General features: G+C 43.5%; 1 protein-coding gene across 13 annotated transcripts in view; it reads right to left on the reverse strand.

Annotated features, from left to right (window-relative positions):
* FCHO1 (FCH and mu domain containing endocytic adaptor 1) overlaps positions 1-21,860 on the reverse strand; it is a 253,496-nt gene extending 231,636 nt beyond the window's left edge. For 4 of the 13 annotated variants that reach the window (XM_073593488.1, XM_073593480.1, XM_073593471.1 and 1 more), the window contains exons 1-2: positions 21,777-21,860; positions 9,458-9,517 (exon numbers count right to left, since the gene is read on the reverse strand). The gene's annotated coding sequence lies outside the window, so the exon portion shown is untranslated. Of the gene's footprint in view, positions 1-9,425; positions 9,518-12,866; positions 12,965-21,776 lie in introns of those variants that run through there. The other 9 variants (XM_073593382.1, XM_073593410.1, XM_073593403.1 and 6 more) reach the window with 7 other exon arrangements.
* Between the last annotated feature and the right edge of the window lie 1,282 nt (positions 21,861-23,142).

The raw sequence follows: 23,142 nt of genomic DNA on the forward strand, positions 1-23,142 counted from the left end.
CAATCTTCACCCATCAGGGCGGGCTCCGTTAAAAAAAACATTCAAGGACCTGGGTCCCTTTTTATCAGGGTTCCACTGCCCTGGACCTGTATAGCACCCTGTCAGTAAGCTTTATTACACTGCAATCTGACCAAAGCACTGAATCCCAGGGTCCAGCTCTCAAAAGAGAAGCATTACAGGCAAGACCTCGTTTCGTCTGCCACGAGGCCCAGGGAATCAACCACCTTGGCCTCAATGGCACTTTGGACGGATCTGGTTGCAAAGGCTTGCTCCAGCAAGGAATACTCTAGTGGAGCCTCTGCATAGCACATCTTTACTCGTGACTAACACCTAAGACACTGGCGAAAAAAACTGAGGTACTCCCAGTAATGGGAGGGGTTATATAGGAAGTGAACTTCCTGTCTTAGGGTATGCCAGTGTCCATCACCTAAAAGGTGGCCTGTGTAACCATATAGTTATTACTATGGCTCTGTGTCCCGTGATGTACGATAAAGAAAGTCACTTCCGCCCTGCAATGGTATGGAGACGGGTGGGGGCCATCTTCCCCTCACTCATCTCCATACCACAGACAGAAGAGGATCCGATCGCCTCCACCGCTACCGACAGCTCCAGTAAGCGGCGGAGGGCACCAGAGCGCGGCGGGAGGGGGTGATCTTGTGGTGAATCCGCCGCAGAGACCACTTTTATCAGAAAGCGGACCACCCGCTGAAGAAAAGGATACCGGGGTTATGGTAGCTAGCTACTGCCATAACAACGATATTACTCTTCAAAGTACTGACGTATACAAACGGCGGGCGGTCCATAAGTGGTTAAAAAAACAAGCAAAACATACTCATGTCGCTGCAGCTGTCCCACGCCGGCTCTGTAGACTGAGATCCGGGTTAGCGCATGACCACCAATTGCTCAGTTCTCTGTCTTCGCTGAGCAGAGTGCAGTGACTCTCAGTCTCAGCGGCGCTAAGAACATGCACAAATTAATGGAGTGCTAGACCAAAAGGATAAGGGTAATTTATTAGTTTGTACAAAAACAGCCAATGCCTTTTGAGGATCAAAGAAACCCCCCCTTCATCAGGGCTACAACAAAGAGAGAAAGATATAATTTTGCCCCTGTACAAATCATTAGTAAGACCTCATCTGGAATATGCAGTTCAGTTTTGGGCACCAGTTCTCAAGGGTATTGGGGAACTGGAGAAAGTGCAGAGAAGGGCAACCAAACTGATAAGAGGCATGGAGGAGCTCAGCTATGAGGAAAGATTAGAGGAACTGAACGTATTCTCTCTTGAGAAGAGGAGATTAAGGGGGCATACGATTAACATGTACAAATACATAAGTGGTCCATATACTAAACTTGGTGCTGAGTTATTCACTTTAAGGTCATCATAGAGGACAAGAGGACACGTCTGGAGGAAGAACGATTTAATCTCCAAATACGCAAAGGCTTCTTCACAGTATAATGTAATATAATGTATAATGTACTGACATTTACAGGTAAAGTTGATCCAGGGAATATCCAATTTCCTCTCGGGGATCAGAAAGGAATTTATTCCCCTGCTGGAGCAAATTGGATCATGCTTTTCTGTTTTTTTTTGCCCTTCTCTGAATCAACTGTGGGTATAGGATTGTGCATATAAAATTGTATTTCCCCCCACCCTCCCCCCCTTTTATTGGTTGAACCAGATGCACTTTTTTCAACCAGACTAACTATAAAACAATATAATGTAAATGTAACTGATAAAATCATGAGTCTAACAATCATAGAACATCATGGACATCCCAGAGCATCAGAGTGCAGCAAACTAGTGTCGGTAGCGGAGGGAGCAGGAGCCGCATAAGCCATTGCTTGCGCTGTAGAGCAGGCTCCTGTCCCAGGCACAGTGATACCAAGTGCACACTGCCTCTGATCCTTTCTAGCAGCCTGGAGAGAGATGCCAATAGCAGCTGCAAAAGGAAAAGAAGGTCAGTATATTAACAAATACACTGGGCATAATAGTTTTTGCAACTAGCATATTAGCATCTACAAATGGGCTAACAATTATTAGACTGATTTCACACTGCTCCTCGGGTGCAGCACAGTACACCTGCAGCTTTCCTGCAGGTTAGCTACACTGTGCATAGATTTCTATTATATCCTGCGGGTTTGGTGCGCTTTCTGAAAGTGCACCACACCCGCAAGATGTAATAGTGAGTAAAAATCCAATGAGGATTGGTCCCACAGAAAATGATGATCCTGATTGTTGTTTAAAATATTCATTATGCCATTCAAAATAATAATTTAGAATAATAAATTCTAAATTCTGAACCATTTGATTTTATTGGGGCCTGCAACTGGTTACCAAAGCACTTAAAAAGTGTTATTAAACCCACAGTAAAATTGGTCTGTATATGCAGTAAAGCATGCTCATTATATTCACTGTGAAACTCAAGGGGTTAATCCTCTGCATTGCATAAAAAGGCTGTTTGATCCTGTCTTCTCTAATCCTCCCCTACTTCCACTGTCCCCAATCCATCTGCTGTTACTACAGATCCCTAGGAGGCGCACTGCACATGCCCAGTTTGTTATGTATTGCAAGAGGGTTTTTCTTTTTTTGGGAGGGTGCATGTAATCAGCAGGGCCTGTTAGCACTGCCCAGACGGAGGGTCAGGGGGCATGCACCCTCATAGGGCAGTCAGGAGGAGAATGAAAACTTCTCCTACAAGTTTTAACCAGTGATCGGCCGACCACTGATAGAAGTCACAAGACTGCTATATACTGCTGATTGGGAGACCAGATCTAGTGAATGCAGGGTCCTGGGTTTAGTATCACTTTATGTGGCCCTCGCTCTTGAAAAGGTTGAGCACCCCTGTTCTAGTGTGTACCAGGCTGTAAACCCTTACATATACCCAGTGAAGTGACTGGTCTCAGGTGATGCACAGATTAAATTAAAGTTATAACTGTCCATCTGCAGCTCTCTCTTCTCTACATCCATTCAAAGCGCTGAATTTATAAACCTTGTCTGAGCGGTCAAAAAAAAAAGGGGCTGGAAAGGTGAAATTACACACTACAGAGCTCAGTGAGGAGAGCTCCAAGAGCTGACTGGAGGGAAGATACTCACCCCCCCCTCCTTCACACAACACACAGGAACAGAGCTGAGGTTGTCAATCCACTGGAGGTCCCTTCCGTTACCTTTTTTCCTCTTGGTGTCAGGAAAATTGTCAGGAGCGACTTAATGCTGATAAGAGGAATGAAGCAACGGACAGAAAAATGACACATAGTGCTCTTAATTGGGACAAGTACACACTAGAGGGATATGCTTTGTTCATATTTCATATAGTGATGTAGCTGGGGGCAGAGTTTTATTTTTAATTCAATTTGTTGGGCGAGTGGCAGCTAATGGAGGGATTGGCTGAGATGGGTAGCAGACGCTGAGTGGTTTCTAAGGTGGATGAGTCTGGCAGCAGCATTCATGATGGACTGAAGGGGGGATAGCCTATTTAAAAAGGTAAGCCAATGAGGAGGGAGTTGCAGTAGCCGAGGCAAGAGAACCAGGAAGTGAATCAGGAGCTTTGTGGTTTCATTGGTTAGGAGGGGACATTGGAGGTTGAGGCAGCAAGCTTTGGAAAGCGATTGTATGTGGGGCCAAAAGGAGAGTTCAGAGTCCAGGATAACACCTAGCACCCTGGCATGTGGAGGATGGGTGGGTGGCTGTGATGTTGCTCTTGACATAGAAGTCAGGGGAAGAGGCATGTGGGGGAGGAAATATTATGAGCTCCGTTTTGGACAAGTTGAGTTTGAGGAAGTGGTGTGACATCCAGACAGATATGTCTGTTAGTAAATTAGTGATGCATGAGGAGACTGATGGAGTGAACTGAGTGGTGGAGAGATAGATTTGGGTGTCATCAGAATAAAAATAGGATTTTTAAAACAGCTTACCTGTAAAATCCTTTTCTTTGAAGTACATCACAGGACACAGAGCCAAAAGTAGTTACTATGTGGTTATAGGCCACCTTTAGGTGATGGACACTGGCACACCCTAAGCCAAGACGTCCACTTCCTATATAACCCCTCCCACTACTGGGAGTACCTCAGTTCTGTAGCAAAACAATACAAGTGTATACCAAAAAGGAGGGAGGGACCTCTGTGTCCCGTGATGTACTTTGTGAGAGACCTAGCCGGGACAGAGGCTTGGTGCTCTTTGTGAACTGTATGCCTGGGGACCCTGGAGGTGGCATTACTTTAGATTCAGGTCCATGTCCCCCAAGACACACAGACTCTGGGGACCCTGGATATGCCATTGGGATGGGAGTCACTAATAGGGACACAAGGTGAATGAGAACCCCATTATGATCTGTGCTAGTCAGACTCAAATGCTGTATATATATATATATATATATATATATATATATATATATATATATATATATATATATATATATATATATATATATATATATATATGTGTGTGTGCTGTCTCATTATGTTGTGTACTATTTGCTGTAGCAGTTTGGGGTGGGGCTGTATTCCAATGTTCTATTGTGTCTGTCTGCCTTGGATTATGGGATGTTTATCTCTATGGAAGGAGGGGGGATTCCTCCAGCAGCCCCCCCTGTTAAGACTGTTTACTGATGAGAAGTTAAACACACCTGGCCTGTGTGTCCATTGTCATTGGACAGTTTAACCCACCCGGTTTTCCAAGGGTGGGAGGGAAGTATTTTGAAGTGGGATCTGTATAACATGTGTTTGAATAAAGATTAATTCCTGCTTGAACCTCAAGACAGAGCATCTTGTCTCGTACTTGGGGGGAGAATTATTTGTATGGGCTCCTGGTTCGGCTGACGGAAGTGTTCGGTAGCTGCCTTTGTGTTTGGGTATGGAACGTCCTAAACGACTTTAACCCCTTTCATACTCGGGGTGTCGTTACATACTTCAAAGAAAAGGATTTTATAGCTAAGCTGTTTTAAAAATCCTTCGTAAGTTTGCCCACTTACAAAGAGATGAAGGGTCTATAAATTTTTATCAGAGATGTACTCTAAATGATAGAGACAGAATATCAACCAAAAATCCAGACAAAACAGGATACAAATGTTATAAATCGAGTTGCAGTTCAGTGAGCAAAATAAGTATTTGATCCCTTACCGACCAGCAATAATTCTGGCTCCGGTATGTTGTACACAGATTAGTCCTGTTGATTTAGGAAGGTACTCCTAATGACAACTCGTTATGTGTATAAAAGACACAAAGAATCTTTCTTCCATTCAAACCTCACCATCATGGGCAAGACCATAGAGCTGTCAAAGGACATCAGGGACAAGATTGAAGACCTGCACAAGGCTGGAATAGCTACAAAGACCATCAGCAAGAAGCTTGGTGAGAAGGAGACAACTGTTGGAGCAATTATTCGCAAATGGAAGAAATACAAAATAACCATCAAATGCCCTTGGTCTGGAGCTCCATGCAAGATGTTGCCTCATGGGGTAAGGTTGATTATGACAAAAGTGTGGGGGGATCAGCCCAAAACTACTTGGGATCAGCTTGTGAATGATCTCAAGGCAGTTGGAACCACAGTCACTAAACAACTGGTAACACAATACACAGCCATGGATTAAAATTCTGCTGCGTCTGCAAGGTTCCCTTCCTCAAGAAGGTACATACATGTACAGACCCATCTGAAATTTGCCAACGAACATCTAAATGATTCAGAGAAGGATTGGGAGAAAGGGTTGTTGTGAGAGGAGACCAAAATTAAGCTCTTTGGGATTAACTCAGGAGATTGAATAATTTTCACCACTGTACAAAGACACCAAAACAAATCAGTTTAGAAATCAAGTTATGTGTAATAAAATGGAATGACACAGGGGAAAAGAATTAAACACATGAAGAAAGAGGTGCAAAAAAGGCATGGAAAGCCAAGACATCAGCTAAAATATATCAGTAAATTAAAAGCAATCCTGCCCCTTGTCAGTGAAAATATCAGCTTGTTCAGTCTCAACTGATTGCCTATAAAAGGTGTCACATCACCAAGGTGTAGAGCTGCATGATTAATAGTTAAAAAAAAAAAAAAAAGTTGCGATCTCGATTCAACCCCCTCAAAATCCTAATCCGACTTTTCAACAATTCAGTGCAGAGCCGTTCTCCGCTGACAACTGACCACTTAAAGACTAATACACACGATCAAATTTTTGGCAGGAAATTGTGCGATGACAGACTGCCTAAAAGCCGACCGTTAGTAGGCTCCATCAGACAATTGTTGTACAACTTTCCGCCAACAAATGTTGGATGGCAGCCTAGTAAAGTTTTCGGCGGACAACAGTCTGTTGTCAGATTTTCGTATCGTGTGTACACAAGTCCGTCACACAAAAGTCCAAAGTAAAAACAGGCATGCTCTGAATCAATGCTCTCCAAACACGACATTAGCAGAAGGTGCCCAAAGGGTGGCGCTCAAGAGCTGAAATTCCACATAGTATATCACTACATTCGTGTTTGTTGGCTGACAATTCTGTGCTGTTAGTATGCAAGACAAAATCCAGGCACACGCCCTTCGGACAAAAGTCTGATGCTTTGTCTGCCAACAATCTGATTTTAACTTGTAAGCAACAAATGTCAGAAAAAGGCTTAAGCCTGCTTAGAAGTTAAAATCAGTATTTTTTTGCTAGAGAATTACTTGGAACCTCTATATATATATATATATATATATATATATATATATATATATATATATATATATATATATATATATATATATACACACACACACACACACACACACACATACTTGTGCTCATGAGTTTACATGCCCTGGCAGAATTTATGATTTCTTGGTCATTTTTCAGAGAACACAGACACTTTACTTTCACTCATGGTTAGTGTTTGGCTGAAGCCATTTATTATCAATCAACTGCGTTTACTCTTTAAATCATAAATCACAACAGAAACTACCCAAATGACCCTGATCAAAAGCCTTGTGCCTTTTAACATGCACACAAGTTGACACAAAGGGGTTTAAATGGCTATTAAAAGATAACCATCCTCACCTGTGATCTGTTTCCTTGTAGTTAGTGTGTGTGTGTGTGTGTGTGTGTGTAAAAGGTCAATGCGTTTCTGGATTCCTGACAGACCCTTGCATCTTTAATCCAGTGATGCACTGACGTTTCTGGATTCTGAGTCATGGGAAAAGCAAAAGAATTGTCAAAGGATCTGCAGGAATAAGGAAAAGGTAGTTGAACAGTATATAACAGGAATTGGGAACGCCAATCGGCTGTGTTCAAACTCTAATCAAGAAGCGGAAAATAAGGGGTTCTGTTGAAACCAAACCACAGTCAGGTAAACCAACTAAAATTTCAGCCACAACTGCCAGGAAAATTGTTCGGGGTGCAAAGAAAACCCCACAAATAACTTCAGGTGAAATGCAAGACTCTAAAAACATGTGGTGTGGTTGTTTCAAAATGCACAATAAGGAGGCACTTGAAGAAAGATGGGCTGCATGGTCAAGCCGCCAGAAGAAAGCCATTTCTACGCAAATGCCACAAAGTTTCCCGCTTACAATACGCCAAACAGCACAGAGACAAGCCTCAAACCTTCTGGCACAAAGCCATTGGGGGTGATGAGACCAAAATTGTGCTTTTGGCCACAACCATAAATGCTACCATTTGGAGAGGAATCAACAAGGCCTATGATGAAAGGTACAGAGGTGGATCGCTGATGTTTTAGGGATGTGTGAGCTACAAAGGCACAGGAAATTTGGTCAAAATTGTTGTCAAGATGATTGCAGTACGTTATCAAAAAATACTGGAGGAACATTTGCATTCATCAGCCAGGAAGCTGTGCATGGGACGTACTTGGACATTCCAACATGACAATGATCCAAAACACAAGGCCAAGTCGACCTGTCATTAGCTACAGCAGAATAAAGTGATGGTTCTGGAGTGGCCATCTCAGTCTCCTGACCTCAATATCATTGAGCCACTCTGGGGAGATCTTAAAACGTGCAGTTCATGCAAGACAGCCCAAGAATTTACAGGAACTGGAGGTTTTTTGCCAAGAGAAAGGGGCAGCTTTACCATCTGAGAAGATAAAGAGCCTCATCCACAAAATACCACAAAAGACTTCAAGCTGTCATTGATATTAAAGGGGCAATACACAGTATTAAGAACTGGGGTATATGAACTTTTGATCAGGGTAATTTGGGTAGTTTCTGTTGCGATTATGATTTAAAAAGAATAAACACCGTTGATTGATAATAAATGGCTTCAGCCAAACACTAACCATGAGTGAAAGAAAAGTTTTTGTGTTATCATTCATATCTTCTGAAAAATGGCCATAAAACAAATTCTGCCAGGGTATGTAAACTTATGAGCACAACTGTGTAATATATATTTCTTTTAGCAGAGACCCTAGAGAAAAAAAATGGAGGTAGTTGCAATATTTTATGTCACACTGTATTTGCGCAGTGGTCTTTTAAAAGTTATTTTTTGGGGAAAAAAAAAACACTTCCATGAATTTAAAGAAAACGAAACAGTAAAGTTAGCCCAATTTTTTTGTATGATGTTATGCCAAGAATCGTGAAAGAATCATGATCTTTATTCTAAGCAAAAAAAATGTCATTCTCATTTTATCCAGAATCGTGCAGTTCTACCAGAGTCACACAAGAAGCATCTCATGATGAGTAAAAGCATCTTGGGCATATACCCAGGACCCTGGGCTGGGCCAACTGTCCTGATTGAAGCCCTACAACAGTGTCATTAGTACAGTGGCAGTGTATAGAATTAGCACTGATCACTTGATTAATGTCACTGGTGATGTCAGTGGCAGTTAGCCTGTCCTGTCCCCCCCCCCGTGTCATTGCAGTCCCATTAAAAGTCGTTGTTCACCACCATTAGTTTATAAATCTCAAAAAAAAAAAAAAAAACAGTGGTGATCAAATATCACCAATAGAAATCTATATTTGTATGAAAAAAATATGAAATAAACTTAATTTGGGTACAGTGTTACATGACTGCACAATTACCAGTTAAAGTAGTGCAGTGCTAAATAGCAAAAAATGGAATGCTAATGAAGCGGGTAAAATCTCCAGAGCTCAAGTAGACCTCTCTGTGAAAAGATATACATGAGTCTTCCCCTTCTAAAAATCCATACTTGTGCCAGCACTGGTGGTCTCTGAGTTAATCAGTAAAGCCATTGCAGGTTATACATATGTTGCAGCTCACCCATTCCAATTCTACAGCAATAGTGATGTTTATCACGAGAGAACTTGGACCTCCAAGAAAATATAAAAGGACAGCAGAAGGAGGAACATTTTGCTGTTAATGAAGGCAGGCTTATTAATGTGGGTGTTAGTTAGAATATCCTTTTGAATAAAGAGGACCAACCCTGTTAAACAATGTGGAACAGTGACTACTGAAACCCTCATCACTTTACGAGAAGATGAAAATACGACTGCATATAAATCCTACCATAAAAAAGTTGCAGACCGACTAGTACTCACAGCACCCAGGTTCTTTTGCTCCCTCTTCAACATCCTCTGACAGGGTAGAAAGGGTTATCACTGCAAGGAGATACCACAGGTTTAGATTTCACTCACTAGCAGCCAATATGGAAGTCATTGTTACTTCATATGGCAGCTAAAAAGTAACTGAAATATCAGTTTATCATTGATATGACATTCATTTTTTCACACGAATCAAAATAGCCTCTCTTGTGGTTTTCAAAATGACTGAAAATACTATTTGCAGCACACAGCGGTTGCTATACTTGTTCATCTAGATGTACCTTGCAATACAGATACATGTTATTACATTCACACTAAACATCCGTGTTAAAACTATGATGTGTATACTGTCATAATTATTCTCTATACAGTTGGAGCCTTTGACCAACCCTAGATGTGCCCAGGATATTGCTTCTGTGGAGTTTGTGGACACACGCGGTTCGAATCTTGTTCAGTTAACCAGGGAACGGCGGAGATTTGAACAGTGTATGGGCAGGCTGAATGTACCCAAGTTGACTGATTTCTTATGCGATTATTGCTAGTGGTTATAGCTGGTAGCGGTAATAACCGTTTTCTCCTGGCTGGCTACTGGAACTGTGTGTTCTCCCAGCTACCCCCTCCCCCACACTGGGAGAACACCATAGCTGTACATTGGGGACCCGAAATTGCAGAAAAGAAAAAAATCATTCCATCTATGGCCAGCCTAACTAACTGCATCTAATGGGCCAGTAGTTTGTATATGGCAGAGTGCAGCTGCATTTAGCCGCCTCTGAACGCAGCAAACTATCCATCATGTTGGGGCCTTACAGTTTGGGTGGGCACCAGTGGGTTGTTACTTCTGTCACCTACTTATACCTTTGGAGACTAGACCTGTGAGTGTTCCCCTTTACCCTAAGCCATTTGTTTACCTTTGCTTGGGTCTCAAAATGACCTCAGGGGGAAACAGAACCAGAAATTCCACCTGAGTGTTTCAGGCTGAAGATGAGATTCAACTCACTGGTGTCTACCAAAAACTGCAATGTCAGTCTCAATAACAATGGTTAAATATATAAACATACAGAAGGTACCTTTAAAACACAATTTAGAATACAACTCAAACACTAGAACATCATGCTTCTATTCATAAATAAAAAAACAGTAAGGCTCCATGCAGACTAGGAGCAGAAAAAACGTCAACGGTTTTAGCTTAAAAACGTGGCATATAAGACGCAAATTGAAAGCATATTATACAACGTTTAGACGAGTCTATGAGGGTTTAAGAGCATTTTAGTTTATAGGCATTTCTTGCACCACACTCCCCTCTGCAAAAAAGTTTTACTCCCAAAAGCATTTCACAGCCTTTTTTTGCTGGGTGCCATTTTGGACTGGGTGAGATTTATCCCTAAGGGTTGGCATGTCCTTGCACAGCTGCAATCAACTTATGTCGTATGACCTCCCTCCTGGTCATGTCTGAACGTGTGGCCCTCTCATAGAAAGATGGAGACGATGGAAAGGGTCAAAAGATACTTCCTACAAAGCCAGGAAATGACGTACAGTGACAACACACCTTTTTTTTTTTTTACTAAAAAAAACGTTGAAACTTGACGTTTAGAAGAGATAAGAGGAAACATCCCCTGATGAGCCCAGAGGGGCGAAACATGTCGGGACAATCACTCCAATGTTCTCTTCGAGTGATTACTTTATCATCTGCTTTGAATTCTAGATGTATCCTTGTACATGTGCACATAACTCTTACCCAATTTATCATGTTCTGTATGAAATAATAAAAATCTTATAATAATTTTTTACATCGATCATGGATTACAAGTGTTTATTTTCCCTTGCTGGCACCCATAAAGTCCCGCCAAATAATTTCCCTCTTCTACAATACGTACAGGGATGTTGGTGCCTTTTTCTTGTTGTCACCTACCCATATTGTTACTCTAAGAGATAAGAGGAGTTTAAGAGAGACTGACGTTTTTACAGCTCCTAAACTTCTCCAGAAAACACGATAGAGAAGGGTTTTTTTCCTGCCTCTGAACGTCCCTGACAGAAAACGCCTGTAGTAGTCATAATGTGCAGACACATAGAACACAATAGAAGTGCTTCTAGAGGCAGGTGAAAAAAAACGTCAAAACTCCTGTAGAATCGATGTTTTTTTTTAAGTCCAGTGTGCATGGAACCTCAAAGTGGTAACAGCAGTACTATCCGTAGCAGTCAAGGTGGTCTGTTAATTGTTACAGCCAGCTCTCCCATTTGACACTGGGGACTACATCTGTCCAACTTGCACAAGCAATGCTATTTCTGAGGAGGACAAAAATCACTTCTGTGCTCTGCCTCGGAACCAGCACCACCTCTAGAAGCCAAACAAAAACACTAAGTAGGGACCTTGGCTGTGACAGCCATCTTGATGAGTTCTATTTCTGTTCAGTTTCTGTAATTCTCAAGGCAGCTGGATTCTTTTTTTTTTTTCTAAATTAGTGCATTTGCATCTTTCAATATAATTTGTTTTCCAACATTTTCATCAGCGTACATATAAAGGCATGGAAAGTAGCTAGGTATGCAGACTGACCTTTAAAAAGCTCACCAAGTCTAGGCTTGTAAGTATTAACACCAATTATTCTTTGTCCCCTTAGGGTGATCATATAAAGCCTGTTTCTTGACCAATTTAACCATCACTGGGATAATGATGGGGTGAGAATCTGGTTGTGTAGCACTTCTTAGGGAAAGCTAAAAAGCACATCCAACAGTTAGAACAGGTAGCGCACACAGAGTTTATTAAATAGCCAGAGAAAAAGATAGGAAGGTGTTAATCATCCACCAACTTTCCGTTTATATAAAAAAAAAAAAAAAAAAAAAAAAAGCATGCACCAACACAGATCATCGACTGAAACACATTTGATCACGTTGAGCAAGAGGCAGTCATTCTTGACAAGACATCTGACATGGTAATATGCATGCATGACCATCCTTACGATCATGCTTCTATCTAGTAGTCCTGTGTTACCTTAAAGAATAAGTTACAATGAATACCTGAAATACCTGAAACAGGCATTCTGGTTTTACTTAATCAAATTACTATATAACCCTTAAGACATTATCTGAAGTAAAACCTTCCTCTATACCAAGGGTCTCTAACTGGTGGCCCTCCAGCTGTTGTGAAACTACAAGTCCCATGAGTCATTGCAAGGCTGACAGTTGCAAGCATGACTCCCACAGGCAGAAGCATGATGGGACTTGTAGTTTTGGAACACCTGGAGGGCCGCCAGTTTGAGACCCCTGCTCTATACGGTGTATAATTTGCTTTGCATGTGACAGGTCAGATCCACAATGTATCACACAGGAGACCATCATACACACGTTACATCATTCCTATTATTCATACCGTATTGATATTTAACAAAATAACAAACAAAAATGTTCTTACCTGAGGATGTGGATCTGTCTTCTGTGTGCTTGTGCTATGGATGGTGAGGGGGAGGCTGGCTGCCTACACTGACTGCTGTGCAGGTCACATGGCTAAGTGCATATCATTAGATAACATACCAGACACATTCAACTCCACTGAAAACTGATACAACATCGTATGTCCATCTGCATGCATTATGAATACAAGCTTGTCCACAAACAATACTACTTGTAATGAAAGCAGTATCCTCCATGCTAACAGAAGGCAACATCCTTTTCAATGGCACATTTAAGCCCAGGAACCCAAATACTGTTGAATGCCCCACATTCTGAACCTGCAAACGGTTATTCTTTACCCTGCATGGCTGGGGAGCTGGCAGCAATTCCCTGCTGTGTACCAATAAAGGGGCATTTATTGGTCCAGGCATCCCTGTTGAATGCCCCTTATCTCACACCTGCAAACAATTACACTCCTCCACACCCTGTATGGTTGGGAAAGTTGTTTCCAGATGTATTGTAATGATGGCCAAGCAGAATTTTTACTACAGGCACCTGGCCATGTCCCAGGTGAATGCCCCTCATCCTGAACCTGTAAGCAGTTACCCCTTCCACCCCCTGTATGACTGGGAAAGCTGCCAGCTGCTCCCTGCTGTGTTGTAATGATAAGCATGTGGCAGTATTTGGCTCAGGCACCATGGCAAGACGCACCCTTTATGCATTTTTCTGAATGTCCCTTACCTCGACCTTGCAAACCGTTGCCCCTTTCAGCTGCTCCCTGCTTTTCTAATGATAGGTGAGTGGCAATTTTTCATCCACAAACACACACAGCTTCCAGCTTGTCACTCCCCTGCTCCCAACTCCTCCCAAGAATTTGACTGATGGCAGCAGGAGCCTATTCCTCTGCTGTCCTCAGTACCCTTATTTGCACCTTGAAAGTTTAGGAAGCAGACAATTATGGGGCTGGCAGTGGTAAACATGGGTGTTTGAGGGTGGCAGGAAGGGGGAAAAGAAAAAGTACTGGGGCGATTTCTACCTTCAAGTGGAGCTAGGCCTGCCTTTTCTTCGTTGGTCTATTTCCCTTACTGGCTTTTGGCTGTCTTCATTGGCCAGTGTGGGATGATGTCACAAGCAGGAGTCAACCATGCCAGTATACAGGGACCATACAAGCAATGTAAGCTGAGCTGTGTTCACTTTACATGCTGGAGAAGGCTACCTGCTTTCAGTTTGTGACAATGGAATTTTTGTTCCGCTTTAATGCAGAAATACATTAAGATAACAAAAGCCTATCATTTAGCACCACTTTAAATAAAGGAATAAAGAATTAGCATTCCTAGAGTATCTGTATCCTGATCAGAAGCGTGACTGGGAGCTGTCCATGAGAACTCAGTCAGTGTTCTGGGGCATACAGCGAGCATGCTTTCAGCACACAATCTCATGTCGCCATGAACAGATATGTGCAGTCTATGGACATTTAAAGTGGAACTTTAGGCAGAAGATTAGGTCCTGCTAGATCCCATCAGGCTGGCCCCTTTTGCAGGTATAGAATGTAAAACATTTAAAAGAAGTGCCTATAACGTTTACAATCCAGTAATACACGGTCTCACCCTGCGATGCACATGCTCAGTTGCTCTTTATTTTTAGGCAATGTCAAGTTTGTACAGGCCGATCTGGTAACTGCCTTAAAGCAGAATTAAACCTTCCTATCCTTTACAGCCAAGGAAGCTGCTTCTGTTTGACCTGACCGTCAGCCATCACTCGTAACCCATCAGTGACCGTCAGTGGTGCACCCATCAGTGACCATGGCCTGTCACCCGTCTGTGACCATCACCGTCCGTGGCCTGTCACCCATCAATGATCATCACCTACCACCTGTCACACAGCCATCAGCGTCATGTCCAAAACATTTTATTCTAGTGAGGAGGCGTTCCAGATCCTCTCCATGACTGATGAGAGCAGCGGGGAGTTCTCATCAGATTCCAAATCAAATTCGGCATTTGAACCGATTGAGAATAGTGAATCGGCAAATGATTCGGAGGAAGAATGGGTTCCTCCTAAAAGGGCACGGCACTCTGGAAATCAAGCAACTACCAGCAACCAGGATTATATTCTCAGGCCCAGTACCAGCGCTGCCACCAGCAAAAGGCCCCAAGAACACATTCCCAGGCCCAGTACCAGTGCTGCCGCCAGCAATAGGCCCCAGGAACAAATGCCCAGTACCAGCGCTGCCACCGGCGATAGGCCCCATGAACAAATGCCCAGTACCAGCGCTGCCACATCACGCCTGAGTACTAGCACAGGAAATTCAAATCCCCCAACTACTGGAGTGTCACGTCCCCCAAGAGCCAGGGCCTCTACATACATGCCAAATTGTCTTGCCAACCCAACATGGCTGCCTTCCGACTCTGGATCACCAATTATTCCCCCTTTCACAGCACAGCCAGGTGTGCAGGCCAACACCCAAAATTCCACGATTGATTGTTTTTATCTGTTTTTGCCCAACACTTTGCTGCAATTCATTGTGGACCAGGCAAATTTATATGCCCAGCAATATATTGCCAACAACCCCCAATCATCATATGCCTGTCCGTTTGAGTGGAGAGATCTGAATTTGGAGGAGTTCAAATTGTTTATGGGTCTCACCATAAACATGGGGCTTACAAAAAAAAAAAAAAAAAAAAAAAATGAAGGACGTGCCTTTTGGTCCACCAACCCCATCCACCACATGCCCATTTATTCTGCCGTAATGTCCAGGTCCCGAAACGAGATGATAATGCGCTTTCTTCATTTTAGTGACAATACTCAGTGCCCTCCCCGCAATCATCCAAATTACGAAAAGTTTTATAAAATTCGCCCACTGATAAATTTATTTTCCCAACAATTTGCAGAACTCTATGTCCCCAATCAGAATGTGTGTGTCGATGAGTCCTTGGTACCCTTTTCAGGCCGGCTATGAATAAAGCAATATATTCCTAGCAAAAGGGCCAGTAAAAGTTTACAAGCTCTGTGAGAGTGCCACGGGATATCTGTATGCCTTCCGCATATAAGAAGAGATTCCCAGCCCCAGCCCCCTGAGTGCCCGGCCTACATGGGCACAACTGGATAGATTGTATGGGACCTGGCATACCCACTTCTGAACAAAGGATATCACACACAATTGCAATAAAAAGCATGTGAACCCTTTTGGAATTATATGGATTCCTGCACAAATTGGTCATAAAATGTGATCTGATCTTCATCTAAGTCACAACAATAGACAATCACAGTCTGCTTAAACTAACAACACACAAAGAATTAAATGTTACCATGTTTTTATTGAACACACCATGTAAACATTCACAGTGCAGGTGGAAAAAGTATGTGAACCCTTGGATTTAATAACTGGTTGAACCTTTGGCAGCAATAACTTCAACCAAACTTTTCCTGTAGTTGCAGATTAGACGTGCACAACGGTCAGGAGTAATTCTTGACCATTCCTCTTTACAGAACGGTTTCAGTTCAGCAATATTCTTGGGATGTCTGGTGTGAATCACTTTCTTGAGGTCATGCCACAGCATCTCAATCGGGTTGAGGTCAGGACTCTGACTGGGCCACTCCAGAAGGCGTATTTTCTTCTGTTTAAGCCATTCTGTTGTTGATTTACTTCTATGCTTTGGGTCGTTGTCCATCTTCTGTTGAGCTTCAGCTGGTGTACAGATGGCCATAAGTTCTCCTGCAAAATGTCTTGATGAACTTGGGAATTCATTTTTCCTTTGATGATAGCAATCCATCCAGGCCCTGATGCAGCAAAGCAGCCCCAAACCATGATGCCCCCACCACCATACTTCACAGTTGGGATGAGGTTTTGATGTTGGTGTGCTGTGCCTCTTTTTCTCCACACATAGTGTTGTGTGTTTTTTCCAAACAATTCAACTTTGGTTTCATCTGTCCACAGAATATTTTGCCAGGACTGCTGTGGAACATCCAGGTGCTCTTGTGCAAACTGTAAACGTGCAGCAATGTTTCTTTTGGACAGCAGTGGCTTCCTCTGTGGTACCCTCCCATGAAATCCATTCTTGTTTAAGGTTTTACATATGATAGATTCGCTAACAGGGATGTTAGTATATGCCAGAGACTTTTGTAAGTCTTTAGCTGACACTCTAGGATTCTTCTTCACCTCACTGAGCAGTCTGCGCTGTGCTCTTGCAGTCATCTTTACAGGATGCCCACTCCTAGGGAGAGTAGCAGCAGTGCTGAACTTTCTCCATTTATAGACAATTTGTCTTACCGTGGACTGATGAACAGCAAGGCTTTTGGAGATACTTTTATAACCCTTTCCAGCTTTATGCAAGTCAACAATTCTTAATCGTAGGTCTTCTGAGAGCTCTTTTGTGCGAGGCATCATTCACATCAGGCAATGCTTCTTGTGAATAGCAAACCCAGAACTGGTGGTGTGTGTTTTTTATAGGGCAGGGCAGCTGTAACAAACACCTCCAATCTCATCTCATTGATTGGACTCCAGTTGGCTGACACCTCACTCCAATTAGCTTTGGAGATACCATAAGTATAGGGGTTAACATATTTTTTCCACCTGCACTGTGAATGTTTACATGGTGTGTTCAATAAGAACATGGTAACGTTGAATTCTTTGTGTGTTAGTTTAAGCAGACTGTGATTGTCTATTGTTGTGACTTAGATGAAGATCAGATCACATTTTATGACCAATTTGTGCAGAAATCCGTATCATTCCAAAAGGGTTCACATACTTTTTATTGCAACTGTATACCTTGACAACTTCTACACCAGCCTGCCCCTTTTCAAACACTTATACACTGCAAAAACCCTGGCCTGCGGAACCTCCAGGAAGAATAGGAAGGGCTTCCCACAATCTCTAACAAACAAAAAGCTGCAAAGGGGGGAAAAGAGCAACATTGAGATGCAATGAAGTGCTGGCCTTGAGGTGGAAGGATAAAAGGGACGTGCACATGTTGTCCACCATCCATGACGACACTACAATTGAGGTTCAGAGAAGACGAGGTCCCACTGAAAAGCCAACATGTGTCCAAGATTATAATCTCTACATGGGGGGGGTGGATTTCTATGCTCAAATGATTCAGCCCTATTTGTCAATAAGGAGGTCCCAATTCTGGTACAAGAAGGTAGCAATTTATCTCATCCATTTGGCCATTTATAATTCCTACGTAGTCTACACCAAATCCACGGAAAGCCCCACCCCCTTTCTAAAGTTCACAGAAGAAGTTGTCAGGTCCCTCGTCTATCAACAAAGACCCCCCATAAGACCTTCGCTCTGAGGCTGTTAGCCGACTTCATGAGTGCCACGTCCCCTTCCACAATCCACCTTCTGAAGCAGGCCGAAGACGGCAAAAAAAGTGTTGCATGTGTAGCAAAAGAGGATTTTGAAAAGATACCAGCTACTATTGTCCCCAGGGTCCCTCCCAACCTGGCCTTTGCATTGGTGAATTCTTCCAACTTTATCATACATCCCTAAAATATTAACCCATATTTTTAACCATTTCCAACATCTGTGCTCACCATTTTCCATGCTTCCCCAAATAACCATGCCACTGCCTTCCACGTGAACTGACCCTGGCCTGTTTCGTGACTATGCCTCTGCCTACCGTTTGGACTGCTGCCACGTGAACTGACCCTGGCCTGTTTTATCAACTATGCTACTGCCTACCGCTTTGACTGCTGCCACGTGAACTGACCCTGGCCTGTTTTATCAACTATGCTACTGCCTACCGCTTTGACTGCTTGCACGTGAACTGACCCTGGTCTGTTTTAACAATTATGCTACTGCCTACAGCTTGGACTGATCTGTTGCCCTGCTACTGTAGTACACAAGGGTCTCACATGAGGGGCTCCAGAATTGTTTTTCCGGATGGAGAAAACTATTTTTTTTTTGTTTTCTCCGGGTTTCAGAATTGCCGGATTAGGGTCTGGAGTCCGAAGGCTTCATAGAGATTTGGGTGGGTTGAAGCTTCTACCCCTGTGCACAGGTCTTACCTGATTACGGCCCTCAGCCTGTTGCTGACTTACTGCCTTCATGCATCTGCCTGCCGCATGAATGGACCACACCACTACCTGGACTATGCAAATAATTAGCTGTAGCAAGAGGCAGTATGTTTATGAAGGGCTGGAGAGCGGTACAATGAGTGTCTGCAGGTAACTGTACCGGGACTAATATTATGGCTGTGCTGGCTGTCTCTGCCTGGACAATTTCTATGGATTGTGCTGTGGTGACAATAGACAATATTCCTGCCTGCTGCCTGGATAATTACTATTGCAGTCGCTAAGCACATCCCTGCCTGCTGCCTGGACCTCTGTGGTTACTACAAAAAGCACAGGTAATGCTTTTTTTTTTTAACCCTTTCCGCAATAGAATTTATTTTGGATTGTAATTCTTGGTATGTACAAGCTATGTGTTAGAAATATGAAGGGCCTTCAAAAATGATAGGTTACCAGGAAATTATATATGTCATTTATGCTCCTAGAACGCCTGATGGTGCTACTTGGATGTTGGGCCTCAGTATGTGGCCAGGCTGTGTAAAAGGCTCACACATGTGGTATCGCCATACTCAGGAGGAGTAGCAGAATGTATTTTGGGGTGTCATTTTTGCTATGTATTTGCTATGTGCTGGAAATATCTTATAAATGGACAACTTTGTGTAAAAAAAAAAAAATGCGGTTTCATTTTTTTACCACATTTTCCAAAAACTTCTGGAAAAAAAATAACCGTTCAAAAGACTCATTATGCCTCATAGACGATACGTTGGGGTATTTGCTTTCCAAAATGGGGTCATTTTGTGGGCAATTCCATTGTCCTGGTGCTCCAGGGCCTTCAAAAGTGTAATAGGTGGTTGAGAAATGAGATGTGTCATTTATGCTCCTAGAACGCCTGATGGTGCTACTTTAATGTTGGGCCCTTGTATGTGGCCAGGCTGTGTAAAAGGTAAAAGACTCACACATGTGGTATCGCCATACTCGGGAAGAGTAGCAGAATGTATTTTGGGGTGTAATTTGTTGTATGCATATGCTTTGTGAGAGAAATAACCTGTTAATATGACAATTTTGTAAAAAAAAAAAAAAAAAAAAAAAAAGCTTCTTTTTGCAAAGAATTGTGGGAAAAAAATACAACTTAAAAAAAACTCACCATGCTACTTAATACATTGGAATGTCTACTTTCTAAAACGGGGTAATTTGGGCTTCTCCTATGGGTCACAGGAATGCAATTCGCTTTGCACTCTTGTGACCCGTTTTCAGCAGAGAGCGGTCCAAAGTACAGTCTCTACTGACGTCACAGAAATCAGTCCAGGCACCGCGTCATCACGACAATAAAGTCTGGATCCGCCAGGTGCCTGAACTGATGCCTGTCTCAGCGAGCCGCTGAGACAGCTGCTTCCTGCCCCCTCCATAGCTCAGCGCTCTAATGACAGTGGAGGAGCAGAGAGGAGAGCTGCTGATTGACAGGCAGCAGCTCTCTGCTTGGGGATCTGTGAGAACCGAGCCATCGGCGATGTTCCATCACTCGGTTTTCAGTGTAGAGGCGGTGGGGGACAGATACAGCATTGAACCGATGCTGCATCCACCTATAAAGTATAAATGGGCCAAAAAAAAACAAAAAAACAACATACTTCTCTTTTAAAACCGCCTGTGTTGCGGCGCTTCGGAAGCACTGCCCATGCATTCCAATGGGCAGGGGCGGTTTAAGAGCGCTGTATACAAAGATGCTGCTTGCAGGACTTTTTGGAACGTCCCACAAGCGCACCGCCCCAGTGTGAAAGCACTCAGGCTTTGACACTGGGGAGGCATGACATACAGTTTTCAGGCGCCTTTTCTAGCGTTAAAACGCCTGAAAACCACCTTCAGTGTGAAAGCGACCCAACTGTGAGAACCTCCGTTTATTGTAGTTGATTACTGGTACCTCTACACCAGGTGCTCAGGTTCCGATGACCTCCCACTCGTCACCAACACAGGATAAGGACATATAGAAAGAACACCCACTATGGAATCCATCCCATTGTTCTTGCTATAGATCCTTATCCTGAATTTCTATTGGCAGTCCTGCTCCATCTGCATCATTCATTCACAAGAATATGAGTGAAGAGACTACAAATCCCATTTGCCACCGTGGCAGATGGACTGTAATTCTCAATAAAGCACAAGTGTGGTGGCACGGTCACCTGTGTAGTCCACTGATTCCTCCTCCAGCTCCGTACCTTCATACATACTAAGGATGAGCTCACTCCACACTCCACGTGCAGAGCCCGCCAGGAAGTCGGCACTGCGCTAATCACAGGCAGTGAGACATTTCCCGATCTCTGCAGCTGCACATCGGGAAAATGTCTCACTGCCTTTGATTAGCGCAGCGCCGTGCCGACTTCCTGGCGGGCTCGGCAGGTGGAGTGTGCGAACACACCAGAGCTCATCCTTAACACAGACTCACAGATGGAGGAATAGTCTGCAGGAGCCTGTGCCTACAATCCACTGATCGGGGGTTGCAAAGCCTTACAGGATTGAATGCAAAAAATAAAAATTGTTTTTAAGCAAAATGAGCATATTTATTATTTTTACAAAAGGTGGAATTCTCCTTTAAAAAAAAAAAAAAAATAGCTTGGGCAGTGGAAATCATGGAACCAGCTGTAAAAAAATAAAAGGTACGGAATAAACAGTGTTTTCCTGCCTATGTTATGGTGTCTGCAGCTGCCATGTTACTAAAGGGCATACTACCACACAGTCACATGTAGCCACAATGCTGTCAGAGCTGCAGATCACATAGCAGCCGTTATATGTTCAGAGATGTACACAGAGCACATTGGCTTCTAATGATATGAGGAGAAAGCCTTGTATTCCCCATGTGCTATGGTTCATGTGAGCGCTATACGGCCGCTCTGCCCATTAGCTAGCACAGGTGACCCTCTGTACATCTTACCTGCCGTCTCCTCGCTGCTCATTCTCCTCTGTGCACTGCAGTGAAGGGAGGCGGGGAATGTTCCAGCTACAGCACGTACTGGACAAAAAAAAGTCACCCTAGGAGCTACATTGAAGCTTCCTGCTGCAAGACTTCTCTATACATTACAAGCTCATTTTTGGCCACCCTGAGCTCTTTTCAGTGTAGGTGTGTGTGAAGTACTAGCTAGTTGGTAATAATATGATAATAACGGTCCTGGAGTTGCTCAGGTGATATCCTGGGCGATGCAGTGTGTCCTTACTATTACATGAGGATGTAAATGTCCTCCTTACATTGCATCTCTGGTGACAGGAAATGATACCCTGGATTTCATAACAAGTGTCAGAAACAGGTCTATGAATTTATTGCAGGCAGTGCCAGGACAAGGTCATCTAGAGCCCAGGGCGAACATGCCCAGCTGCACCCACCCCAACACTTATGAGCATTATGTGTCAGCAAAAAATCCCTCACAAGAAACACTGAGCATAAATCTCCATGCTTATCTGCCCCTGCTGAAATCCCCCCTCCCAGCACAAATCTTTGCCCCAAATACCCCCCCCCCCCCAGATCAAATGGGGGTGAATAAACTTACTCCTAGCACAAATTTTCAAAAATGTCCTCTCCTAGTACACATCTTCTCCCAGCACAAATTCCACCCAAATCCCCCTAAATCACCACTCTTAGAACCCCCTTCAGATTTCCACTCCTAGAACAATACTTACCCCCTGCTGCCCCCCCAAATTCCCCCTTCTAACACAAATCCCCCTAAATCACCACTCTTAGCACCCCCTGCAAATTTCCCCTCCTAGAACAATACTTACCCCCTGCTGCCCCCAAATTCCCCCTTCTAACACAAATCTTCCCATCCACCCTCCCAACACAATCCCCCTAAATCACCACTCTTAGCACCCCCCTGCAAATTTCCCCTCCTAGAACAATACTTACCCCCTGCTGCCCCCCAAATTCCCCCTTCTAACACAAATCTTCCCATCCCCCCTCCCAACACAAATCCCCCTAAATCACCACTCTTAGCACCCCCCTGCAAATTTCCCCTCCTAGAACAATACTTACCCCCTGCTGCCCCCCAAATTCCCCCTTCTAACACAAATCTTCCCATCCACCCTCCCAACACAATCCCCCTAAATCACCACTCTTAGCACCCCCCTGCAAATTTCCCCTCCTAGAACAATACTTACTCCCTGCTGCCCCCCCCAAATTCCCCCTTCTAACACAAATCTTCCCATCCCCCCTCCCAACACAAATCCCCCTAAATCACCACTCTTAGCACCCCCTGCAAATTTCCCCTCCTAGAACAATACTTACCCCCTGCTGCCCCCAAATTCCCCCT

Source organism: Aquarana catesbeiana, linkage group LG01 (assembly GCF_042186555.1).
Source record: "Aquarana catesbeiana isolate 2022-GZ linkage group LG01, ASM4218655v1, whole genome shotgun sequence".
NCBI classification, from domain to species: domain Eukaryota; kingdom Metazoa; phylum Chordata; class Amphibia; order Anura; family Ranidae; genus Aquarana; species Aquarana catesbeiana.